At 48.7% G+C, this 19,813-nt stretch overlaps 21 non-coding genes across 21 annotated transcripts; all 21 read right to left on the reverse strand.

Annotated features, from left to right (window-relative positions):
* Window positions 1–1,045: 1,045 nt before the first annotated feature.
* On the reverse strand, window positions 1,046–1,119 carry trnan-guu (transfer RNA asparagine (anticodon GUU)). Its single transcript has one exon. It is a non-coding gene; the product is annotated as a tRNA-Asn (tRNA).
* Window positions 1,120–1,545: 426 nt separating this feature from the next.
* Window positions 1,546–1,619, reverse strand: trnan-guu (transfer RNA asparagine (anticodon GUU)). Its single transcript has one exon. It is a non-coding gene; the product is annotated as a tRNA-Asn (tRNA).
* A 1,150-nt stretch (window positions 1,620–2,769) lies between these two features.
* On the reverse strand, window positions 2,770–2,843 carry trnan-guu (transfer RNA asparagine (anticodon GUU)). Its single transcript has one exon. It is a non-coding gene; the product is annotated as a tRNA-Asn (tRNA).
* A 523-nt stretch (window positions 2,844–3,366) lies between these two features.
* On the reverse strand, window positions 3,367–3,440 carry trnan-guu (transfer RNA asparagine (anticodon GUU)). The gene has a single exon. It is a non-coding gene; the product is annotated as a tRNA-Asn (tRNA).
* A 1,060-nt stretch (window positions 3,441–4,500) lies between these two features.
* trnan-guu (transfer RNA asparagine (anticodon GUU)) lies at window positions 4,501–4,574 on the reverse strand. Its single transcript has one exon. It is a non-coding gene; the product is annotated as a tRNA-Asn (tRNA).
* A 538-nt stretch (window positions 4,575–5,112) lies between these two features.
* Window positions 5,113–5,186, reverse strand: trnan-guu (transfer RNA asparagine (anticodon GUU)). Its single transcript has one exon. It is a non-coding gene; the product is annotated as a tRNA-Asn (tRNA).
* A 538-nt stretch (window positions 5,187–5,724) lies between these two features.
* Window positions 5,725–5,798, reverse strand: trnan-guu (transfer RNA asparagine (anticodon GUU)). The gene has a single exon. It is a non-coding gene; the product is annotated as a tRNA-Asn (tRNA).
* Window positions 5,799–6,336: 538 nt separating this feature from the next.
* trnan-guu (transfer RNA asparagine (anticodon GUU)) lies at window positions 6,337–6,410 on the reverse strand. The gene has a single exon. It is a non-coding gene; the product is annotated as a tRNA-Asn (tRNA).
* A 538-nt stretch (window positions 6,411–6,948) lies between these two features.
* On the reverse strand, window positions 6,949–7,022 carry trnan-guu (transfer RNA asparagine (anticodon GUU)). Its single transcript has one exon. It is a non-coding gene; the product is annotated as a tRNA-Asn (tRNA).
* Window positions 7,023–7,560: 538 nt separating this feature from the next.
* On the reverse strand, window positions 7,561–7,634 carry trnan-guu (transfer RNA asparagine (anticodon GUU)). The gene has a single exon. It is a non-coding gene; the product is annotated as a tRNA-Asn (tRNA).
* Window positions 7,635–8,172: 538 nt separating this feature from the next.
* Window positions 8,173–8,246, reverse strand: trnan-guu (transfer RNA asparagine (anticodon GUU)). Its single transcript has one exon. It is a non-coding gene; the product is annotated as a tRNA-Asn (tRNA).
* Window positions 8,247–9,306: 1,060 nt separating this feature from the next.
* Window positions 9,307–9,380, reverse strand: trnan-guu (transfer RNA asparagine (anticodon GUU)). The gene has a single exon. It is a non-coding gene; the product is annotated as a tRNA-Asn (tRNA).
* A 538-nt stretch (window positions 9,381–9,918) lies between these two features.
* On the reverse strand, window positions 9,919–9,992 carry trnan-guu (transfer RNA asparagine (anticodon GUU)). Its single transcript has one exon. It is a non-coding gene; the product is annotated as a tRNA-Asn (tRNA).
* A 538-nt stretch (window positions 9,993–10,530) lies between these two features.
* Window positions 10,531–10,604, reverse strand: trnan-guu (transfer RNA asparagine (anticodon GUU)). Its single transcript has one exon. It is a non-coding gene; the product is annotated as a tRNA-Asn (tRNA).
* A 538-nt stretch (window positions 10,605–11,142) lies between these two features.
* On the reverse strand, window positions 11,143–11,216 carry trnan-guu (transfer RNA asparagine (anticodon GUU)). The gene has a single exon. It is a non-coding gene; the product is annotated as a tRNA-Asn (tRNA).
* Window positions 11,217–12,276: 1,060 nt separating this feature from the next.
* trnan-guu (transfer RNA asparagine (anticodon GUU)) lies at window positions 12,277–12,350 on the reverse strand. Its single transcript has one exon. It is a non-coding gene; the product is annotated as a tRNA-Asn (tRNA).
* Window positions 12,351–12,888: 538 nt separating this feature from the next.
* On the reverse strand, window positions 12,889–12,962 carry trnan-guu (transfer RNA asparagine (anticodon GUU)). Its single transcript has one exon. It is a non-coding gene; the product is annotated as a tRNA-Asn (tRNA).
* A 1,060-nt stretch (window positions 12,963–14,022) lies between these two features.
* trnan-guu (transfer RNA asparagine (anticodon GUU)) lies at window positions 14,023–14,096 on the reverse strand. The gene has a single exon. It is a non-coding gene; the product is annotated as a tRNA-Asn (tRNA).
* A 538-nt stretch (window positions 14,097–14,634) lies between these two features.
* Window positions 14,635–14,708, reverse strand: trnan-guu (transfer RNA asparagine (anticodon GUU)). Its single transcript has one exon. It is a non-coding gene; the product is annotated as a tRNA-Asn (tRNA).
* Window positions 14,709–15,871: 1,163 nt separating this feature from the next.
* trnan-guu (transfer RNA asparagine (anticodon GUU)) lies at window positions 15,872–15,945 on the reverse strand. Its single transcript has one exon. It is a non-coding gene; the product is annotated as a tRNA-Asn (tRNA).
* Window positions 15,946–17,515: 1,570 nt separating this feature from the next.
* trnan-guu (transfer RNA asparagine (anticodon GUU)) lies at window positions 17,516–17,589 on the reverse strand. Its single transcript has one exon. It is a non-coding gene; the product is annotated as a tRNA-Asn (tRNA).
* Between the last annotated feature and the right edge of the window lie 2,224 nt (window positions 17,590–19,813).

Raw genomic sequence — 19,813 nt, forward strand, 5'->3', positions numbered from 1 at the left:
GTGTCGAGGCTGGACGGGGGACTGGGGGAGGGTGTTCCGGTCTTTTTGGTTGTGGGGTATACGATTGTGCAACAGAGACTGAGTGAAGCCAAGCAGGGGCGTCGAGAGAGGACCGGGTGGCTAGATGGAGGTGCTCTGGTACTTCCTCTCCATACCGCCTTGATTGTTTAAAATATGTGACTTGTAGGTCACACATACTTGGCAGCAAGTATGCAGTTGCGGACGAACAACAGCACCCCAAAGAATATCAGCCTTGATAAAACAGTTGACTGCGTTCATCAAACGACCGTCCTGGATATACCATGGTTGGTTAAAACATGGTTGATTATAACATGGTATAACCAACATAAGAGTTGCACTGGACGTTTGTGCAGCATTCTGAATTACCTGGCAATAACAGTGATATCGTCCCTGGGTGGGCTTGAACCACCAACCTTTCGGTTAACAGCCGAATGCGCTAACCCATTGCGCAACAGAGACTGACAAAGCACGACTGACAAAGCACAACCCACAGGTGTCAAGACTGGACGGGGGACTGGGGGAGGGTGTTCCGGTCTTTTATGGTTGTTAACAGCCGAAAGCTCTAACCGATTGCGCCACAGAGACTGACAACCCGCAACCCACAGGTGTCGAGGCTGGACGGGGGACTGGGGGAGGGTGTTCCGGTCTTTTTGGTTGTGGGGTATACGATTGTGCAACAGAGACTGAGTGAAGCCAAGCAGGGGCGTCGAGAGAGGACCGGGTGGCTAGATGGAGGTGCTCTGGTACTTCCTCTCCATACCGCCTTGATTGTTTAAAATATGTGACTTGTAGGTCACACATACTTGGCAGCAAGTATGCAGTTGCGAACGAAAAACAGCAACCCCAAAGCTGCATATCACCCTTGATAAAACAGTTGACTGCGTTCATCAAACGACCGTCCTGGATATACCATGGTTTGTTATAACATGGTTGATTATAACATGGTATATCCAACATAACTGTCATAACAGTTGCACTGCACGTTTGTGCAGCATTCTGAATTACCTGGCAATAACAGTGATATCGTCCCTGGGTGGGCTTGAACCACCTACCTTTCGGTTAACAGCCGAACGCGCTAACCGATTGCGCCACAGAGACTGACAACGCGCAACCCACAGGTGTCGAGACTGGACGTGGGAGTGGAGGAGGGTGTTCCGGTCTTTTTGGTTGTGGGGTAAATGATTTTGCAACAGAGACTGAGTGAAGCCAAGCAGGGGCGTCGAGAGAGGACCGGGTGGCTGGATGGAGGTGCTCTGGTACTTCCTCTCCATACCGCCTTGATTGTTTAAAATATGTGACTTGTAGGTCACACATACTTGGCAGCAAGTATGCAGTTGCGGACGAACAACAGCACCCCAAAGAATATCAGCCTTGATAAAACAGTTGACTGCGTTCATCAAACGACCGTCCTGGATATACCATGGTTGGTTAAAACATGGTTGATTATAACATGGTATAACCAACATAACAGTTGCACTGCACTTTTGTGCAGCATTCTGAATTACCTGGCAATAACAGTGATATCGTCCCTGGGTGGGCTTGAACCACCAACCTTTCGGTTAACAGCCGAACGCGCTAACCGATTGCGCCACAGAGACTGACAACGCGCAACCCACAGGTGTCGAGACTGGACGGGGGACTGGGGGAGGGTGTTCCGGTCTTTTTTGGTTGTTAACAGCCAAAAGCTCTAACCGATTGCGCCACAGAGACTGACAACCCGCAACCCACAGGTGTCGAGACTGGACGGGGGACTGGGGGAGGGTGTTCCGGTCTTTTTGGTTGTGGGGTATACGATTGTGCAACAGAGACTGAGTGAAGCCAAGCAGGGGCGTCGAGAGAGGACCGGGTGGCTAGATGGAGGTGCTCTGGTACTTCCTCTCCATACCGCCTTGATTGTTTAAAATATGTGACTTGTAGGTCACACATACTTGGCAGCAAGTATGCAGTTGCGGACGAACAACAGCACCCCAAAGAATATCAGCCTTGATAAAACAGTTGACTGCGTTCATCAAACGACCGTCCTGGATATACCATGGTTGGTTAAAACATGGTTGATTATAACATGGTATAACCAACATAAGAGTTGCACTGGACGTTTGTGCAGCATTCTGAATTACCTGGCAATAACAGCGATATCGTCCCTGGGTGGGCTTGAACCACCAACCTTTCGGTTAACAGCCGAAGGCGCTAACCCATTGCGCCACAGAGACTGACAAAGCACAACCCACAGGTGTCAAGACTGGACGGGGGACTGGGGGAGGGTGTTCCGGTCTTTTATGGTTGTTAACAGCCGAAAGCTCTAACCGATTGCGCCACAGAGACTGACAACCCGCAACCCACAGGTGTCGAGGCTGGACGGGGGACTGGGGGAGGGTGTTCCGGTCTTTTTGGTTGTGGGGTATACGATTGTGCAACAGAGACTGAGTGAAGCCAAGCAGGGGCGTCGAGAGAGGACCGGGTGGCTAGATGGAGGTGCTCTGGTACTTCCTCTCCATACCGCCTTGATTGTTTAAAATATGTGACTTGTAGGTCACACATACTTGGCAGCAAGTATGCAGTTGCGGACGAACAACAGCACCCCAAAGAATATCAGCCTTGATAAAACAGTTGACTGCGTTCATCAAACGACCGTCCTGGATATACCATGGTTGGTTAAAACATGGTTGATTATAACATGGTATAACCAACATAACTGTTGCACTGCACTTTTGTGCAGCATTCTGAATTACCTGGCAATAACAGTGATATCGTCCCTGGGTGGGCTTGAACCACCAACCTTTCGGTTAACAGCCGAACGCGCTAACCAATTGCGCCACAGAGACTGACAACGCGCAACCCACAGGTGTCGAGACTGGACGGGGGACTGGGGGAGGGTGTTCCGGTCTTTTTTGGTTGTTAACAGCCAAAAGCTCTAACCGATTGCGCCACAGAGACTGACAACCCGCAACCCACAGGTGTCGAGGCTGGACGGGGGACTGGGGGAGGGTGTTCCGGTCTTTTTGGTTGTGGGGTATACGATTGTGCAACAGAGACTGAGTGAAGCCAAGCAGGGGCGTCGAGAGAGGACCGGGTGGCTAGATGGAGGTGCTCTGGTACTTCCTCTCCATACCGCCTTGATTGTTTAAAATATGTGACTTGTAGGTCACACATACTTGGCAGCAAGTATGCAGTTGTGGACGAACAACAGCACCCCAAAGAATATCAGCCTTGATAAAACAGTTGACTGCGTTCATCAAACGACCGTCCTGGATATACCATGGTTGGTTAAAACATGGTATAACCAACATAACAGTTGCACTGGACGTTTGTGCAGCATTCTGAATTACCTGGCAATAACAGTGATATCGTCCCTGGGTGGGCTTGAACCACCAACCTTTCGGTTAACAGCCGAATGCGCTAACCCATTGCGCCACAGAGACTGACAAAGAATAACCCACAGGTGTCAAGACTGGACGGGGGACTGGGGGAGGGTGTTCCGGTCTTTTATGGTTGTTAACAGCCAAAAGCTCTAACCGATTGCGCCACAGAGACTGACAACCCGCAACCCACAGGTGTCGAGGCTGGACGGGGGACTGGGGGAGGGTGTTCCGGTCTTTTTGGTTGTGGGGTATACGATTGTGCAACAGAGACTGAGTGAAGCCAAGCAGGGGCGTCAAGAGAGGACCGGGTGGCTAGATGGAGGTGCTCTGGTACTTCCTCTCCATACCGCCTTGATTGTTTAAAATATGTGACTTGTAGGTCACACATACTTGGCAGCAAGTATGCAGTTGCGAACGAAAAACAGCAACCCCAAAGCTGCATATCACCCTTGATAAAACAGTTGACTGCGTTCATCAAACGACCGTCCTGGATATACCATGGTTTGTTATAACATGGTTGATTACAACATGGTATAACCAACATAACTGTCATAACAGTTGCACTGCACGTTTGTGCAGCATTCTGAATTACCTGGCAATAACAGTGATATCGTCCCTGGGTGGGCTTGAACCACCAACCTTTCGGTTAACAGTCGAAAGCTCTAACCGATTGCGCCACAGAGACTGACAAGCCGCAACCCACAGGTGTCGAGGCTGGACGGGGGACTGGGGGAGGGTGTTCCGGTCTTTTTGGTTGTGGGGTATACGATTGTGCAACAGAGACTGAGTGAAGCCAAGCAGGGGCGTCGAGAGAGGACCGGGTGGATAAATGGAGGTGCTCTGGTACTTCCTCTCCATACCGCCTTGATTGTTTAAAATATGTGACTTGTAGGTCACACATACTTGGCAGCAAGTATGCAGTTGCGGACGAACAACAGCACCCCAAAGAATATCAGCCTTGATAAAACAGTTGACTGCGTTCATCAAACGACCGTCCTGGATATACCATGGTTGGTTAAAACATGGTTGATTATAACATGGTATAACCAACATAACTGTCATAACAGTTGCACTGCACTTTTGTGCAGCATTCTGAATTACCTGGCAATAATAGTGATATCGTCCCTGGGTGGGCTTGAACCACCAACCTTTCGGTTAACAGCCGAACGCGCTAACCGATTGCGCCACAGAGACTGACAACGCGCAACCCACAGGTGTCGAGACTGGACGGGGGACTGGGGGAGGGTGTTCCGGTCTTTTTTGGTTGTTAACAGCCAAAAGCTCTAACCGATTGCGCCACAGAGACTGACAACCCGCAACCCACAGGTGTCGAGACTGGACGGGGGACTGGGGGAGGGTGTTCCGGTCTTTTTGGTTGTGGGGTATACGATTGTGCAACAGAGACTGAGTGAAGCCAAGCAGGGGCGTCGAGAGAGGACCGGGTGGCTAGATGGAGGTGCTCTGGTACTTCCTCTCCATACCGCCTTGATTGTTTAAAATATGTGACTTGTAGGTCACACATACTTGGCAGCAAGTATGCAGTTGCGGACGAACAACAGCACCCCAAAGAATATCAGCCTTGATAAAACAGTTGACTGCGTTCATCAAACGACCGTCCTGGATATACCATGGTTGGTTAAAACATGGTTGATTATAACATGGTATAACCAACATAACAGTTGCACTGCACTTTTGTGCAGCATTCTGAATTACCTGGCAATAACAGTGATATCGTCCCTGGGTGGGCTTGAACCACCAACCTTTCGGTTAACAGCCGAACGCGCTAACCGATTGCGCCACAGAGACTGACAACGCGCAACCCACAGGTGTCGAGACTGGACGGGGGACTGGGGGAGGGTGTTCCGGTCTTTTTTGGTTGTTAACAGCCAAAAGCTCTAACCGATTGCGCCACAGAGACTGACAACCCGCAACCCACAGGTGTCGAGACTGGACGGGGGACTGGGGGAGGGTGTTCCGGTCTTTTTGGTTGTGGGGTATACGCTTGTGCAACAGAGACTGAGTGAAGCCAAGCAGGGGCGTCGAGAGAGGACCGGGTGGCTAGATGGAGGTGCTCTGGTACTTCCTCTCCATACCGCCTTGATTGTTTAAAATATGTGACTTGTAGGTCACACATACTTGGCAGCAAGTATGCAGTTGCGGACGAACAACAGCACCCCAAAGAATATCAGCCTTGATAAAACAGTTGACTGCGTTCATCAAACGACCGTCCTGGATATACCATGGTTGGTTAAAACATGGTTGATTATAACATGGTATAACCAACATAACAGTTGCACTGCACTTTTGTGCAGCATTCTGAATTACCTGGCAATAACAGTGATATCGTCCCTGGGTGGGCTTGAACCACCAACCTTTCGGTTAACAGCCGAACGCGCTAACCGATTGCGCCACAGAGACTGACAACGCGCAACCCACAGGTGTCGAGACTGGACGGGGGACTGGGGGAGGGTGTTCCGGTCTTTTTTGGTTGTTAACAGCCAAAAGCTCTAACCGATTGCGCCACAGAGACTGACAACCCGCAACCCACAGGTGTCGAGACTGGACGGGGGACTGGGGGAGGGTGTTCCGGTCTTTTTGGTTGTGGGGTATACGATTGTGCAACAGAGACTGAGTGAAGCCAAGCAGGGGCGTCGAGAGAGGACCGGGTGGCTAGATGGAGGTGCTCTGGTACTTCCTCTCCATACCGCCTTGATTGTTTAAAATATGTGACTTGTAGGTCACACATACTTGGCAGCAAGTATGCAGTTGCGGACGAACAACAGCACCCCAAAGAATATCAGCCTTGATAAAACAGTTGACTGCGTTCATCAAACGACAGTCCTGGATATACCATGGTTGGTTAAAACATGGTTGATTATAACATGGTATAACCAACATAACAGTTGCACTGCACTTTTATGCAGCATTCTGAATTACCTGGCAATAACAGTGATATCGTCCCTGGGTGGGCTTGAACCACCAACCTTTCGGTTAACAGCCGAACGCGCTAACCGATTGCGCCACAGAGACTGACAACGCGCAACCCACAGGTGTCGAGACTGGACGGGGGACTGGGGGAGGGTGTTCCGGTCTTTTTTGGTTGTTAACAGCCAAAAGCTCTAACCGATTGCGCCACAGAGACTGACAACCCGCAACCCACAGGTGTCGAGACTGGACGGGGGACTGGGGGAGGGTGTTCCGGTCTTTTTGGTTGTGGGGTATACGATTGTGCAACAGAGACTGAGTGAAGCCAAGCAGGGGCGTCGAGAGAGGACCGGGTGGCTAGATGGAGGTGCTCTGGTACTTCCTCTCCATACCGCCTTGATTGTTTAAAATATGTGACTTGTAGGTCACACATACTTGGCAGCAAGTATGCAGTTGCGGACGAACAACAGCACCCCAAAGAATATCAGCCTTGATAAAACAGTTGACTGCGTTCATCAAACGACCGTCCTGGATATACCATGGTTGGTTAAAACATGGTTGATTATAACATGGTATAACCAACATAACAGTTGCACTGCACTTTTATGCAGCATTCTGAATTACCTGGCAATAACAGTGATATCGTCCCTGGGTGGGCTTGAACCACCAACCTTTCGGTTAACAGCCGAACGCGCTAACCGATTGCGCCACAGAGACTGACAACGCGCAACCCACAGGTGTCGAGACTGGACGGGGGACTGGGGGAGGGTGTTCCGGTCTTTTTTGGTTGTTAACAGCCAAAAGCTCTAACCGATTGCGCCACAGAGACTGACAACCCGCAACCCACAGGTGTCGAGACTGGACGGGGGACTGGGGGAGGGTGTTCCGGTCTTTTTGGTTGTGGGGTATACGCTTGTGCAACAGAGACTGAGTGAAGCCAAGCAGGGGCGTCGAGAGAGGACCGGGTGGCTAGATGGAGGTGCTCTGGTACTTCCTCTCCATACCGCCTTGATTGTTTAAAATATGTGACTTGTAGGTCACACATACTTGGCAGCAAGTATGCAGTTGCGGACGAACAACAGCACCCCAAAGAATATCAGCCTTGATAAAACAGTTGACTGCGTTCATCAAACGACCGTCCTGGATATACCATGGTTGGTTAAAACATGGTTGATTATAACATGGTATAACCAACATAACAGTTGCACTGCACTTTTGTGCAGCATTCTGAATTACCTGGCAATAACAGTGATATCGTCCCTGGGTGGGCTTGAACCACCAACCTTTCGGTTAACAGCCGAACGCGCTAACCGATTGCGCCACAGAGACTGACAACGCGCAACCCACAGGTGTCGAGACTGGACGGGGGACTGGGGGAGGGTGTTCCGGTCTTTTTTGGTTGTTAACAGCCAAAAGCTCTAACCGATTGCGCCACAGAGACTGACAACCCGCAACCCACAGGTGTCGAGACTGGACGGGGGACTGGGGGAGGGTGTTCCGGTCTTTTTGGTTGTGGGGTATACGATTGTGCAACAGAGACTGAGTGAAGCCAAGCAGGGGCGTCGAGAGAGGACCGGGTGGCTAGATGGAGGTGCTCTGGTACTTCCTCTCCATACCGCCTTGATTGTTTAAAATATGTGACTTGTAGGTCACACATACTTGGCAGCAAGTATGCAGTTGCGGACGAACAACAGCACCCCAAAGAATATCAGCCTTGATAAAACAGTTGACTGCGTTCATCAAACGACCGTCCTGGATATACCATGGTTGGTTAAAACATGGTTGATTATAACATGGTATAACCAACATAACTGTTGCACTGCACTTTTGTGCAGCATTCTGAATTACCTGGCAATAACAGTGATATCGTCCCTGGGTGGGCTTGAACCACCAACCTTTCGGTTAACAGCCGAACGCGCTAACCGATTGCGCCACAGAGACTGACAACGCGCAACCCACAGGTGTCGAGACTGGACGGGGGACTGGGGGAGGGTGTTCCGGTCTTTTTTGGTTGTTAACAGCCGAAAGCTCTAACCGATTGCGCCACAGAGACTGACAACCCGCAACCCACAGGTGTCGAGGCTGGACGGGGGACTGGGGGAGGGTGTTCCGGTCTTTTTGGTTGTGGGGTATACGATTGTGCAACAGAGACTGAGTGAAGCCAAGCAGGGGCGTCGAGAGAGGACCGGGTGGCTAGATGGAGGTGCTCTGGTACTTCCTCTCCATACCGCCTTGATTGTTTAAAATATGTGACTTGTAGGTCACACATACTTGGCAGCAAGTATGCAGTTGCGAACGAAAAACAGCAACCCCAAAGCTGCATATCACCCTTGATAAAACAGTTGACTGCGTTCATCAAACGACCGTCCTGGATATACCATGGTTTGTTATAACATGGTTGATTATAACATGGTATAACCAACATAACTGTCATAACAGTTGCACTGCACGTTTGTGCAGCATTCTGAATTACCTGGCAATAACAGTGATATCGTCCCTGGGTGGGCTTGAACCACCAACCTTTCGGTTAACAGCCGAAAGCTCTAACCGATTGCGCCACAGAGACTGACAACCCGCAACCCACAGGTGTCGAGGCTGGACGGGGGACTGGGGGAGGGTGTTCCGGTCTTTTTGGTTGTGGGGTATACGATTGTGCAACAGAGACTGAGTGAAGCCAAGCAGGGGCGTCGAGAGAGGACCGGGTGGATAGATGGAGGTGCTCTGGTACTTCCTCTCCATACCGCCTTGATTGTTTAAAATATGTGACTTGTAGGTCACACATACTTGGCAGCAAGTATGCAGTTGCGGACGAACAACAGCACCCCAAAGAATATCAGCCTTGATAAAACAGTTGACTGCGTTCATCAAACGACCGTCCTGGATATACCATGGTTGGTTAAAACATGGTTGATTATAACATGGTATAACCAACATAACTGTCATAACAGTTGCACTGCACTTTTGTGCAGCATTCTGAATTACCTGGCAATAACAGTGATATCGTCCCTGGGTGGGCTTGAACCACCAACCTTTCGGTTAACAGCCGAACGCGCTAACCGATTGCGCCACAGAGACTGACAACGCGCAGCCCACAGGTGTCGAGACTGGACGGGGGACTGGGGGAGGGTGTTCCGGTCTTTTTTGGTTGTTAACAGCCAAAAGCTCTAACCGATTGCGCCACAGAGACTGACAACCCGCAACCCACAGGTGTCGAGACTGGACGGGGGACTGGGGGAGGGTGTTCCGGTCTTTTTGGTTGTGGGGTATACGCTTGTGCAACAGAGACTGAGTGAAGCCAAGCAGGGGCGTCGAGAGAGGACCGGGTGGCTAGATGGAGGTGCTCTGGTACTTCCTCTCCATACCGCCTTGATTGTTTAAAATATGTGACTTGTAGGTCACACATACTTGGCAGCAAGTATGCAGTTGCGGACGAACAACAGCACCCCAAAGAATATCAGCCTTGATAAAACAGTTGACTGCGTTCATCAAACGACCGTCCTGGATATACCATGGTTGGTTAAAACATGGTTGATTATAACATGGTATAACCAACATAACAGTTGCACTGCACTTTTGTGCAGCATTCTGAATTACCTGGCAATAACAGTGATATCGTCCCTGGGTGGGCTTGAACCACCAACCTTTCGGTTAACAGCCGAACGCGCTAACCGATTGCGCCACAGAGACTGACAACGCGCAACCCACAGGTGTCGAGACTGGACGGGGGACTGGGGGAGGGTGTTCCGGTCTTTTTTGGTTGTTAACAGCCGAAAGCTCTAACCGATTGCGCCACAGAGACTGACAACCCGCAACCCACAGGTGTCGAGACTGGACGGGGGACTGGGGGAGGGTGTTCCGGTCTTTTTGGTTGTGGGGTATACGATTGTGCAACAGAGACTGAGTGAAGCCAAGCAGGGGCGTCGAGAGAGGACCGGGTGGCTAGATGGAGGTGCTCTGGTACTTCCTCTCCATACCGCCTTGATTGTTTAAAATATGTGACTTGTAGGTCACACATACTTGGCAGCAAGTATGCAGTTGCGGACGAACAACAGCACCCCAAAGAATATCAGCCTTGATAAAACAGTTGACTGCGTTCATCAAACGACCGTCCTGGATATACCATGGTTGGTTAAAACATGGTTGATTATAACATGGTATAACCAACATAACAGTTGCACTGCACTTTTGTGCAGCATTCTGAATTACCTGGCAATAACAGTGATATCGTCCCTGGGTGGGCTTGAACCACCAACCTTTCGGTTAACAGCCGAACGCGCTAACCGATTGCGCCACAGAGACTGACAACGCGCAACCCACAGGTGTCGAGACTGGACGGGGGACTGGGGGAGGGTGTTCCGGTCTTTTTTGGTTGTTAACAGCCAAAAGCTCTAACCGATTGCGCCACAGAGACTGACAACCCGCAACCCACAGGTGTCGAGACTGGACGGGGGACTGGGGGAGGGTGTTCCGGTCTTTTTGGTTGTGGGGTATACGATTGTGCAACAGAGACTGAGTGAAGCCAAGCAGGGGCGTCGAGAGAGGACCGGGTGGCTAGATGGAGGTGCTCTGGTACTTCCTCTCCATACCGCCTTGATTGTTTAAAATATGTGACTTGTAGGTCACACATACTTGGCAGCAAGTATGCAGTTGCGGACGAACAACAGCACCCCAAAGAATATCAGCCTTGATAAAACAGTTGACTGCGTTCATCAAACGACCGTCCTGGATATACCATGGTTGGTTAAAACATGGTTGATTATAACATGGTATAACCAACATAACTGTTGCACTGCACTTTTGTGCAGCATTCTGAATTACCTGGCAATAATAGTGATATCGTCCCTGGGTGGGCTTGAACCACCAACCTTTCGGTTAACAGCCGAACGCGCTAACCGATTGCGCCACAGAGACTGACAACGCGCAACCCACAGGTGTCGAGACTGGACGGGGGACTGGGGGAGGGTGTTCCGGTCTTTTTTGGTTGTTAACAGCCGAAAGCTCTAACCGATTGCGCCACAGAGACTGACAACCCGCAACCCACAGGTGTCGAGGCTGGACGGGGGACTGCGGGAGGGTGTTCCGGTCTTTTTGGTTGTGGGGTATACGATTGTGCAACAGAGACTGAGTGAAGCCAAGCAGGGGCGTCGAGAGAGGACCGGGTGGCTAGATGGAGGTGCTCTGGTACTTCCTCTCCATACCGCCTTGATTGTTTAAAATATGTGACTTGTAGGTCACACATACTTGGCAGCAAGTATGCAGTTGCGAACGAAAAACAGCAACCCCAAAGCTGCATATCACCCTTGATAAAACAGTTGACTGCGTTCATCAAACGACCGTCCTGGATATACCATGGTTTGTTATAACATGGTTGATTATAACATGGTATAACCAACATAACTGTCATAACAGTTGCACTGCACGTTTGTGCAGCATTCTGAATTACCTGGCAATAACAGTGATATCGTCCCTGGGTGGGCTTGAACCACCAACCTTTCGGTTAACAGCCGAAAGCTCTAACCGATTGCGCCACAGAGACTGACAACCCGCAACCCACAGGTGTCGAGGCTGGACGGGGGACTGGGGGAGGGTGTTCCGGTCTTTTTGGTTGTGGGGTATACGATTGTGCAACAGAGACTGAGTGAAGCCAAGCAGGGGCGTCGAGAGAGGACCGGGTGGATAGATGGAGGTGCTCTGGTACTTCCTCTCCATACCGCCTTGATTGTTTAAAATATGTGACTTGTAGGTCACACATACTTGGCAGCAAGTATGCAGTTGCGGACGAACAACAGCACCCCAAAGAATATCAGCCTTGATAAAACAGTTGACTGCGTTCATCAAACGACCGTCCTGGATATACCATGGTTGGTTAAAACATGGTTGATTATAACATGGTATAACCAACATAACTGTCATAACAGTTGCACTGCACTTTTGTGCAGCATTCTGAATTACCTGGCAATAACAGTGATATCGTCCCTGGGTGGGCTTGAACCACCAACCTTTCGGTTAACAGCCGAACGCGCTAACCGATTGCGCCACAGAGACTGACAACGCGCAGCCCACAGGTGTCGAGACTGGACGGGGGACTGGGGGAGGGTGTTCCGGTCTTTTTTGGTTGTTAACAGCCAAAAGCTCTAACCGATTGCGCCACAGAGACTGACAACCCGCAACCCACAGGTGTCGAGACTGGACGGGGGACTGGGGGAGGGTGTTCCGGTCTTTTTGGTTGTGGGGTATACGCTTGTGCAACAGAGACTGAGTGAAGCCAAGCAGGGGCGTCGAGAGAGGACCGGGTGGCTAGATGGAGGTGCTCTGGTACTTCCTCTCCATACCGCCTTGATTGTTTAAAATATGTGACTTGTAGGTCACACATACTTGGCAGCAAGTATGCAGTTGCGGACGAACAACAGCACCCCAAAGAATATCAGCCTTGATAAAACAGTTGACTGCGTTCATCAAACGACCGTCCTGGATATACCATGGTTGGTTAAAACATGGTTGATTATAACATGGTATAACCAACATAACTGTTGCACTGCACTTTTGTGCAGCATTCTGAATTACCTGGCAATAACAGTGATATCGTCCCTGGGTGGGCTTGAACCACCAACCTTTCGGTTAACAGCCGAACGCGCTAACCGATTGCGCCACAGAGACTGACAACGCGCAACCCACAGGTGTCGAGACTGGACGGGGGACTGGGGGAGGGTGTTCCGGTCTTTTTTGGTTGTTAACAGCCGAAAGCTCTAACCGATTGCGCCACAGAGACTGACAACCCGCAACCCACAGGTGTCGAGGCTGGACGGGGGACTGGGGGAGGGTGTTCCGGTCTTTTTGGTTGTGGGGTATACGATTGTGCAACAGAGACTGAGTGAAGCCAAGCAGGGGCGTCGAGAGAGGACCGGGTGGCTAGATGGAGGTGCTCTGGTACTTCCTCTCCATACCGCCTTGATTGTTTAAAATATGTGACTTGTAGGTCACACATACTTGGCAGCAAGTATGCAGTTGCGAACGAAAAACAGCAACCCCAAAGCTGCATATCACCCTTGATAAAACAGTTGACTGCGTTCATCAAACGACCGTCCTGGATATACCATGGTTTGTTATAACATGGTTGATTATAACATGGTATAACCAACATAACTGTCATAACAGTTGCACTGCACGTTTGTGCAGCATTCTGAATTACCTGGCAATAACAGTGATATCGTCCCTGGGTGGGCTTGAACCACCAACCTTTCGGTTAACAGCCGAAAGCTCTAACCGATTGCGCCACAGAGACTGACAACCCGCAACCCACAGGTGTCGAGGCTGGACGGGGGACTGGGGGAGGGTGTTCCGGTCTTTTTGGTTGTGGGGTATACGATTGTGCAACAGAGACTGAGTGAAGCCAAGCAGGGGCGTCGAGAGAGGACCGGGTGGATAGATGGAGGTGCTCTGGTACTTCCTCTCCATACCGCCTTGATTGTTTAAAATATGTGACTTGTAGGTCACACATACTTGGCAGCAAGTATGCAGTTGCGGACGAACAACAGCACCCCAAAGAATATCAGCCTTGATAAAACAGTTGACTGCGTTCATCAAACGACCGTCCTGGATATACCATGGTTGGTTAAAACATGGTTGATTATAACATGGTATAACCAACATAACTGTCATAACAGTTGCACTGCACTTTTGTGCAGCATTCTGAATTACCTGGCAATAACAGTGATATCGTCCCTGGGTGGGCTTGAACCACCAACCTTTCGGTTAACAGCCGAACGCGCTAACCGATTGCGCCACAGAGACTGACAACGCGCAGCCCACAGGTGTCGAGACTGGACGGGGGACTGGGGGAGGGTGTTCCGGTCTTTTTTGGTTGTTAACAGCCAAAAGCTCTAACCGATTGCGCCACAGAGACTGACAACCCGCAACCCACAGGTGTCGAGACTGGACGGGGGACTGGGGGAGGGTGTTCCGGTCTTTTTGGTTGTGGGGTATACGCTTGTGCAACAGAGACTGAGTGAAGCCAAGCAGGGGCGTCGAGAGAGGACCGGGTGGCTAGATGGAGGTGCTCTGGTACTTCCTCTCCATACCGCCTTGATTGTTTAAAATATGTGACTTGTAGGTCACACATACTTGGCAGCAAGTATGCAGTTGCGGACGAACAACAGCACCCCAAAGAATATCAGCCTTGATAAAACAGTTGACTGCGTTCATCAAACGACCGTCCTGGATATACCATGGTTGGTTAAAACATGGTTGATTATAACATGGTATAACCAACATAACAGTTGCACTGCACTTTTGTGCAGCATTCTGAATTACCTGGCAATAACAGTGATATCGTCCCTGGGTGGGCTTGAACCACCAACCTTTCGGTTAACAGCCGAACGCGCTAACCGATTGCGCCACAGAGACTGACAACGCGCAACCCACAGGTGTCGAGACTGGACGGGGGACTGGGGGAGGGTGTTCCGGTCTTTTTTGGTTGTTAACAGCCGAAAGCTCTAACCGATTGCGCCACAGAGACTGACAACCCGCAACCCACAGGTGTCGAGACTGGACGGGGGACTGGGGGAGGGTGTTCCGGTCTTTTTGGTTGTGGGGTATACGATTGTGCAACAGAGACTGAGTGAAGCCAAGCAGGGGCGTCGAGAGAGGACCGGGTGGCTAGATGGAGGTGCTCTGGTACTTCCTCTCCATACCGCCTTGATTGTTTAAAATATGTGACTTGTAGGTCACACATACTTGGCAGCAAGTATGCAGTTGCGGACGAACAACAGCACCCCAAAGAATATCAGCCTTGATAAAACAGTTGACTGCGTTCATCAAACGACCGTCCTGGATATACCATGGTTGGTTAAAACATGGTTGATTATAACATGGTATAACCAACATAAGAGTTGCACTGGACGTTTGTGCAGCATTCTGAATTACCTGGCAATAACAGCGATATCGTCCCTGGGTGGGCTTGAACCACCAACCCTTCGGTTAACAGCCGAATTTGCTAACCCATTGCGCCACAGAGACTGACAAAGCACAACCCACAGGTGTCAAGACTGGACGGGGGACTGGGGGAGGGTGTTCCGGTCTTTTATGGTTGTTAACAGCCGAAAGCTCTAACCGATTGCGCCACAGAGACTGACAACCCGCAACCCACAGGTGTCGAGGTTGGACGGGGGACTGGGGGAGGGTGTTCCGGTCTTTTTGGTTGTGGGGTATACGATTGTGCAACAGAGACTGAGTGAAGCCAAGCAGGGGCGTCGAGAGAGGACCGGGTGGCTAGATGGAGGTGCTCTGGTACTTCCTCTCCATACCGCCTTGATTGTTTAAAATATGTGACTTGTAGGTCACACATACTTGGCAGCAAGTATGCAGTTGCGAACGAAAAACAGCAACCCCAAAGCTGCATATCACCCTTGATAAAACAGTTGACTGCGTTCATCAAACGACCGTCCTGGATATACCATGGTTTGTTATAACATGGTTGATTATAACATGGTATAACCAACATAACTGTCATAACAGTTGCACTGCACGTTTGTGCAGCATTCTGAATTACCTGGCAATAACAGTGATATCGTCCCTGGGTGGGCTTGAACCACCAACCTTTCGGTTAACAGCCGAACGCGCTAACCAATTGCGCCACAGAGACTGACAACGCGCAGCCCACAGGTGTCGAGACTGGACGTGGGAGTGGAGGAGGGTGTTCCGGTCTTTTTGGTTGTGGGGTAAATGATTTTGCAACAGAGACTGAGTGAAGCCAAGCAGGGGCGTCGAGAGAGGACCGGGTGGCTGGATGGAGGTGCTCTGGTACTTCCTCTCCATACCGCCTTGATTGTTTAAAATATGTGACTTGTAGGTCACACATACTTGGCAGCAAGTATGCAGTTGCGGACGAACAACAGCACCCCAAAGATGGATATCACCCTTGATAAAACAGTTGACTGCGTTCATCAAACGACCGTCCTGGTTATAACATGGTCATACCATGGTTGGTTAAAACATGGTTGATTATAACATGGTATAACCAACATAACTGTCATAACAGTTGCACTGCACTTTTGTGCAGCATTCTGAATTACCTGGCAATAACAGTGATATCGTCCCTGGGTGGGCTTGAACCACCAACCTTTCGGTTAACAGCCGAATGCGCTAACCCATTGAGCAACAGAGACTGACAAAGCACAACCCACAGGTGTCAAGACTGGACGGGGGACTGGGGGAGGGTGTTCCGGTCTTTTATGGTTGTTAACAGCCGAAAGCTCTAACCGATTGCGCCACAGAGACTGACAACCCGCAACCCACAGGTGTCGAGGCTGGACGGGGGACTGGGGGAGGGTGTTCCGGTCTTTTTGGTTGTGGGGTATACGATTGTGCAACAGAGACTGAGTGAAGCCAAGCAGGGGCGTCGAGAGAGGACCGGGTGGCTAGATGGAGGTGCTCTGGTACTTCCTCTCCATACCGCCTTGATTGTTTAAAATATGTGACTTGTAGGTCACACATACTTGGCAGCAAGTATGCAGTTGCGGACGAACAACAGCACCCCAAAGAATATCAGCCTTGATAAAACAGTTGACTGCGTTCATCAAACGACCGTCCTGGATATACCATGGTTGGTTAAAACATGGTTGATTATAACATGGTATAACCAACATAACTGTCGCACTGGACGTTTGTGCAGCATTCTGAATTACCTGGCAATAACAGTGATATCGTCCCTGGGTGGGCTTGAACCACCAACCTTTCGGTTAACAGCCGAAAGCTCTAACCAATTGCGCCACAGAGACTGACAACGCGCAACCCACAGGTGTCGAGGCTGGACGGGGGACTGGGGGAGGGTGTTCCGGTCTTTTTGGTTGTGGGGTATACGATTGTGCAACAGAGACTGAGTGAAGCCAAGCAGGGGCATCGAGAGAGGACCGGGTGGCTAGATGGAGGTGCTCTGGTACTTCCTCTCCATACCGCCTTGATTGTTTAAAATATGTGACTTGTAGGTCACACATACTTGGCAGCAAGTATGCAGTTGCGGACGAACAACAGCACCCCAAAGAATATCAGCCTTGATAAAACAGTTGACTGCGTTCATCAAACGACCGTCCTGGATATACCATGGTTGGTTAAAACATGGTTGATTATAACATGGTATAACCAACATAACTGTCATAACAGTTGCACTGCACTTTTGTGCAACATTCTGAATTACCTGGCAATAACAGTGATATCGTCCCTGGGTGGGCTTGAACCACCAACCTTTCGGTTAACAGCCGAACGCGCTAACCGATTGCGCCACAGAGACTGACAACGCGCAACCCACAGGTGTCGAGACTGGACGGGGGACTGGGGGAGGGTGTTCCGGTCTTTTTTGGTTGTTAACAGCCGAAAGCTCTAACCGATTGCGCCACAGAGACTGACAACCCGCAACCCACAGGTGTCGAGGCTGGACGGGGGACTGGGGGAGGGTGTTCCGGTCTTTTTGGTTGTGGGGTATACGATTGTGCAACAGAGACTGAGTGAAGCCAAGCAGGGGCGTCGAGAGAGGACCGGGTGGCTAGATGGAGGTGCTCTGGTACTTCCTCTCCATACCGCCTTGATTGTTTAAAATATGTGACTTGTAGGTCACACATACTTGGCAGCAAGTATGCAGTTGCGGACGAACAACAGCACCCCAAAGAATATCAGCCTTGATAAAACAGTTGACTGCGTTCATCAAACGACCGTCCTGGATATAACATGGTTATACCATGGTTGGTTATAACATGCTTATAACATGGTTGGTTATAACATGGTTATAACATGGTTGGTTATAACATGGTTGGTTATAACATGGCTGGTTATAACATGGTTATAACATGGTTGATTATAACATGGTTATAAGATAGTTGGTTATAACATGCTTATAACATGGTTGGTTATAACATGGCTGGGTATAACATGGTTGGTTATAACATGGTTATAACATGGTTGGTTATAACATGGTTATAACATGGTTGATTATAACATGGTTATAAGATAGTTGGTTATAACATGCTTATGACATGGTTTGGTTATAACATGGTTATAACATGGTTGGTTATAACATGGCTGGTTATAACATGGTTGGTTATAACATGGTTATAACATGGCTGGTTATAACATGGTTATAACATGGTTGGTTATAACATGCTTATAACATGGTTGGTCATAACAAGGCTGGTTATAACATGGTTGGTTGTAACATGGTTATAACATGATTGTTATAACATGGTTGGTTATAACATGGTTATAACATGGTTGGTTATAACATGGTTATAACATGGTTGATTATAACATGGTTATAAGATAGTTGGCTATAACATGCTTATGACATGGTTGGTTATAACATGGTTATAACATGGTTGGTTATAACATGGCTGGTTATAACATGGTTGTTATAACATGGTTATAACATGGTTGTTATAACATGGTTGGTTATAACATGGTTATAACATGGTTGTTATAACATGGTTGGTTATAACATGGTTATAACATGGTTGGTTATAAAATGCTTATAACATGGTTGGTCATAACAAGGCTGGTTATAACATGGTTGGTTATAACATGGTTATAACATGGTTGTTATAACATGGTTGGTTATAACATGGTTATAACATGGTTGGTTATAACATGGTTATAACATGGTTGATTATAACATGGTTATAAGATAGTTGGTTATAACATGCTTATAACATGGTTGGTTATAACATGGTTATAACATGGTTGGCTATAACATGCTTATGACATGGTTGGTTATAACATGGTTATAACATGGTTGGTTATAACATGGCTGGTTGTAACATGGTTGGTTATAACATGGTTGGTTATAACATGGTTATAACATTGTTGGTTATAACATGGTAATAACATTGTTGTTTATAACATGGTAATAACATGGTTGGTGATATCATTGTTGGTTATAAAATGGTTGGTTATAACATGGTTATAACGTGGTTGGTTATAACATGGTTATAACATGGTTGGTTATAACATGGTTGGTTATAACATGCTTATAACATGGTTGGTTATAACATGGTTATAACATGGTTGATAATAACATGGTTATAAGATAGTCTGTAATAACATGCTTATAACATGGTTGGTTATAACATGGTTATAACATGGTTGGTTATAACATGATAATAACATGGTTGGTTATAACATGGTAATAACATGGTAATAACATGGTTGGTTATAACATGCTTATAACATGTTTGGTCATAACAAGGCTGGTTATAACATGGATGGTTATAACATGGTTGGTTATAACATGGTTGTTATAACATGGTTGGTTATAACATGGTTATAACATGGTTGTTGTAACATGGTTATAACATGGTTGTTATAACATGGTTGGTTATAACATGGTTGGTTATAACATGGTTGTTATAACATGCTTATAACATGGTTGGTTATAACATGCTTATAACATGGTTGGTCATAACAAGGCTGGTTATAACATGGTTGGTTATAACATGGTTATAACATGATTGGTTATAACATGGTAA

Source organism: Rhamphochromis longiceps, linkage group LG3, assembly GCF_057381845.1.
Source record: "Rhamphochromis longiceps isolate RC_006_pf linkage group LG3, R_longiceps_female_GT1.1, whole genome shotgun sequence".
In the NCBI taxonomy this organism is placed as follows: domain Eukaryota; kingdom Metazoa; phylum Chordata; class Actinopteri; order Cichliformes; family Cichlidae; genus Rhamphochromis; species Rhamphochromis longiceps.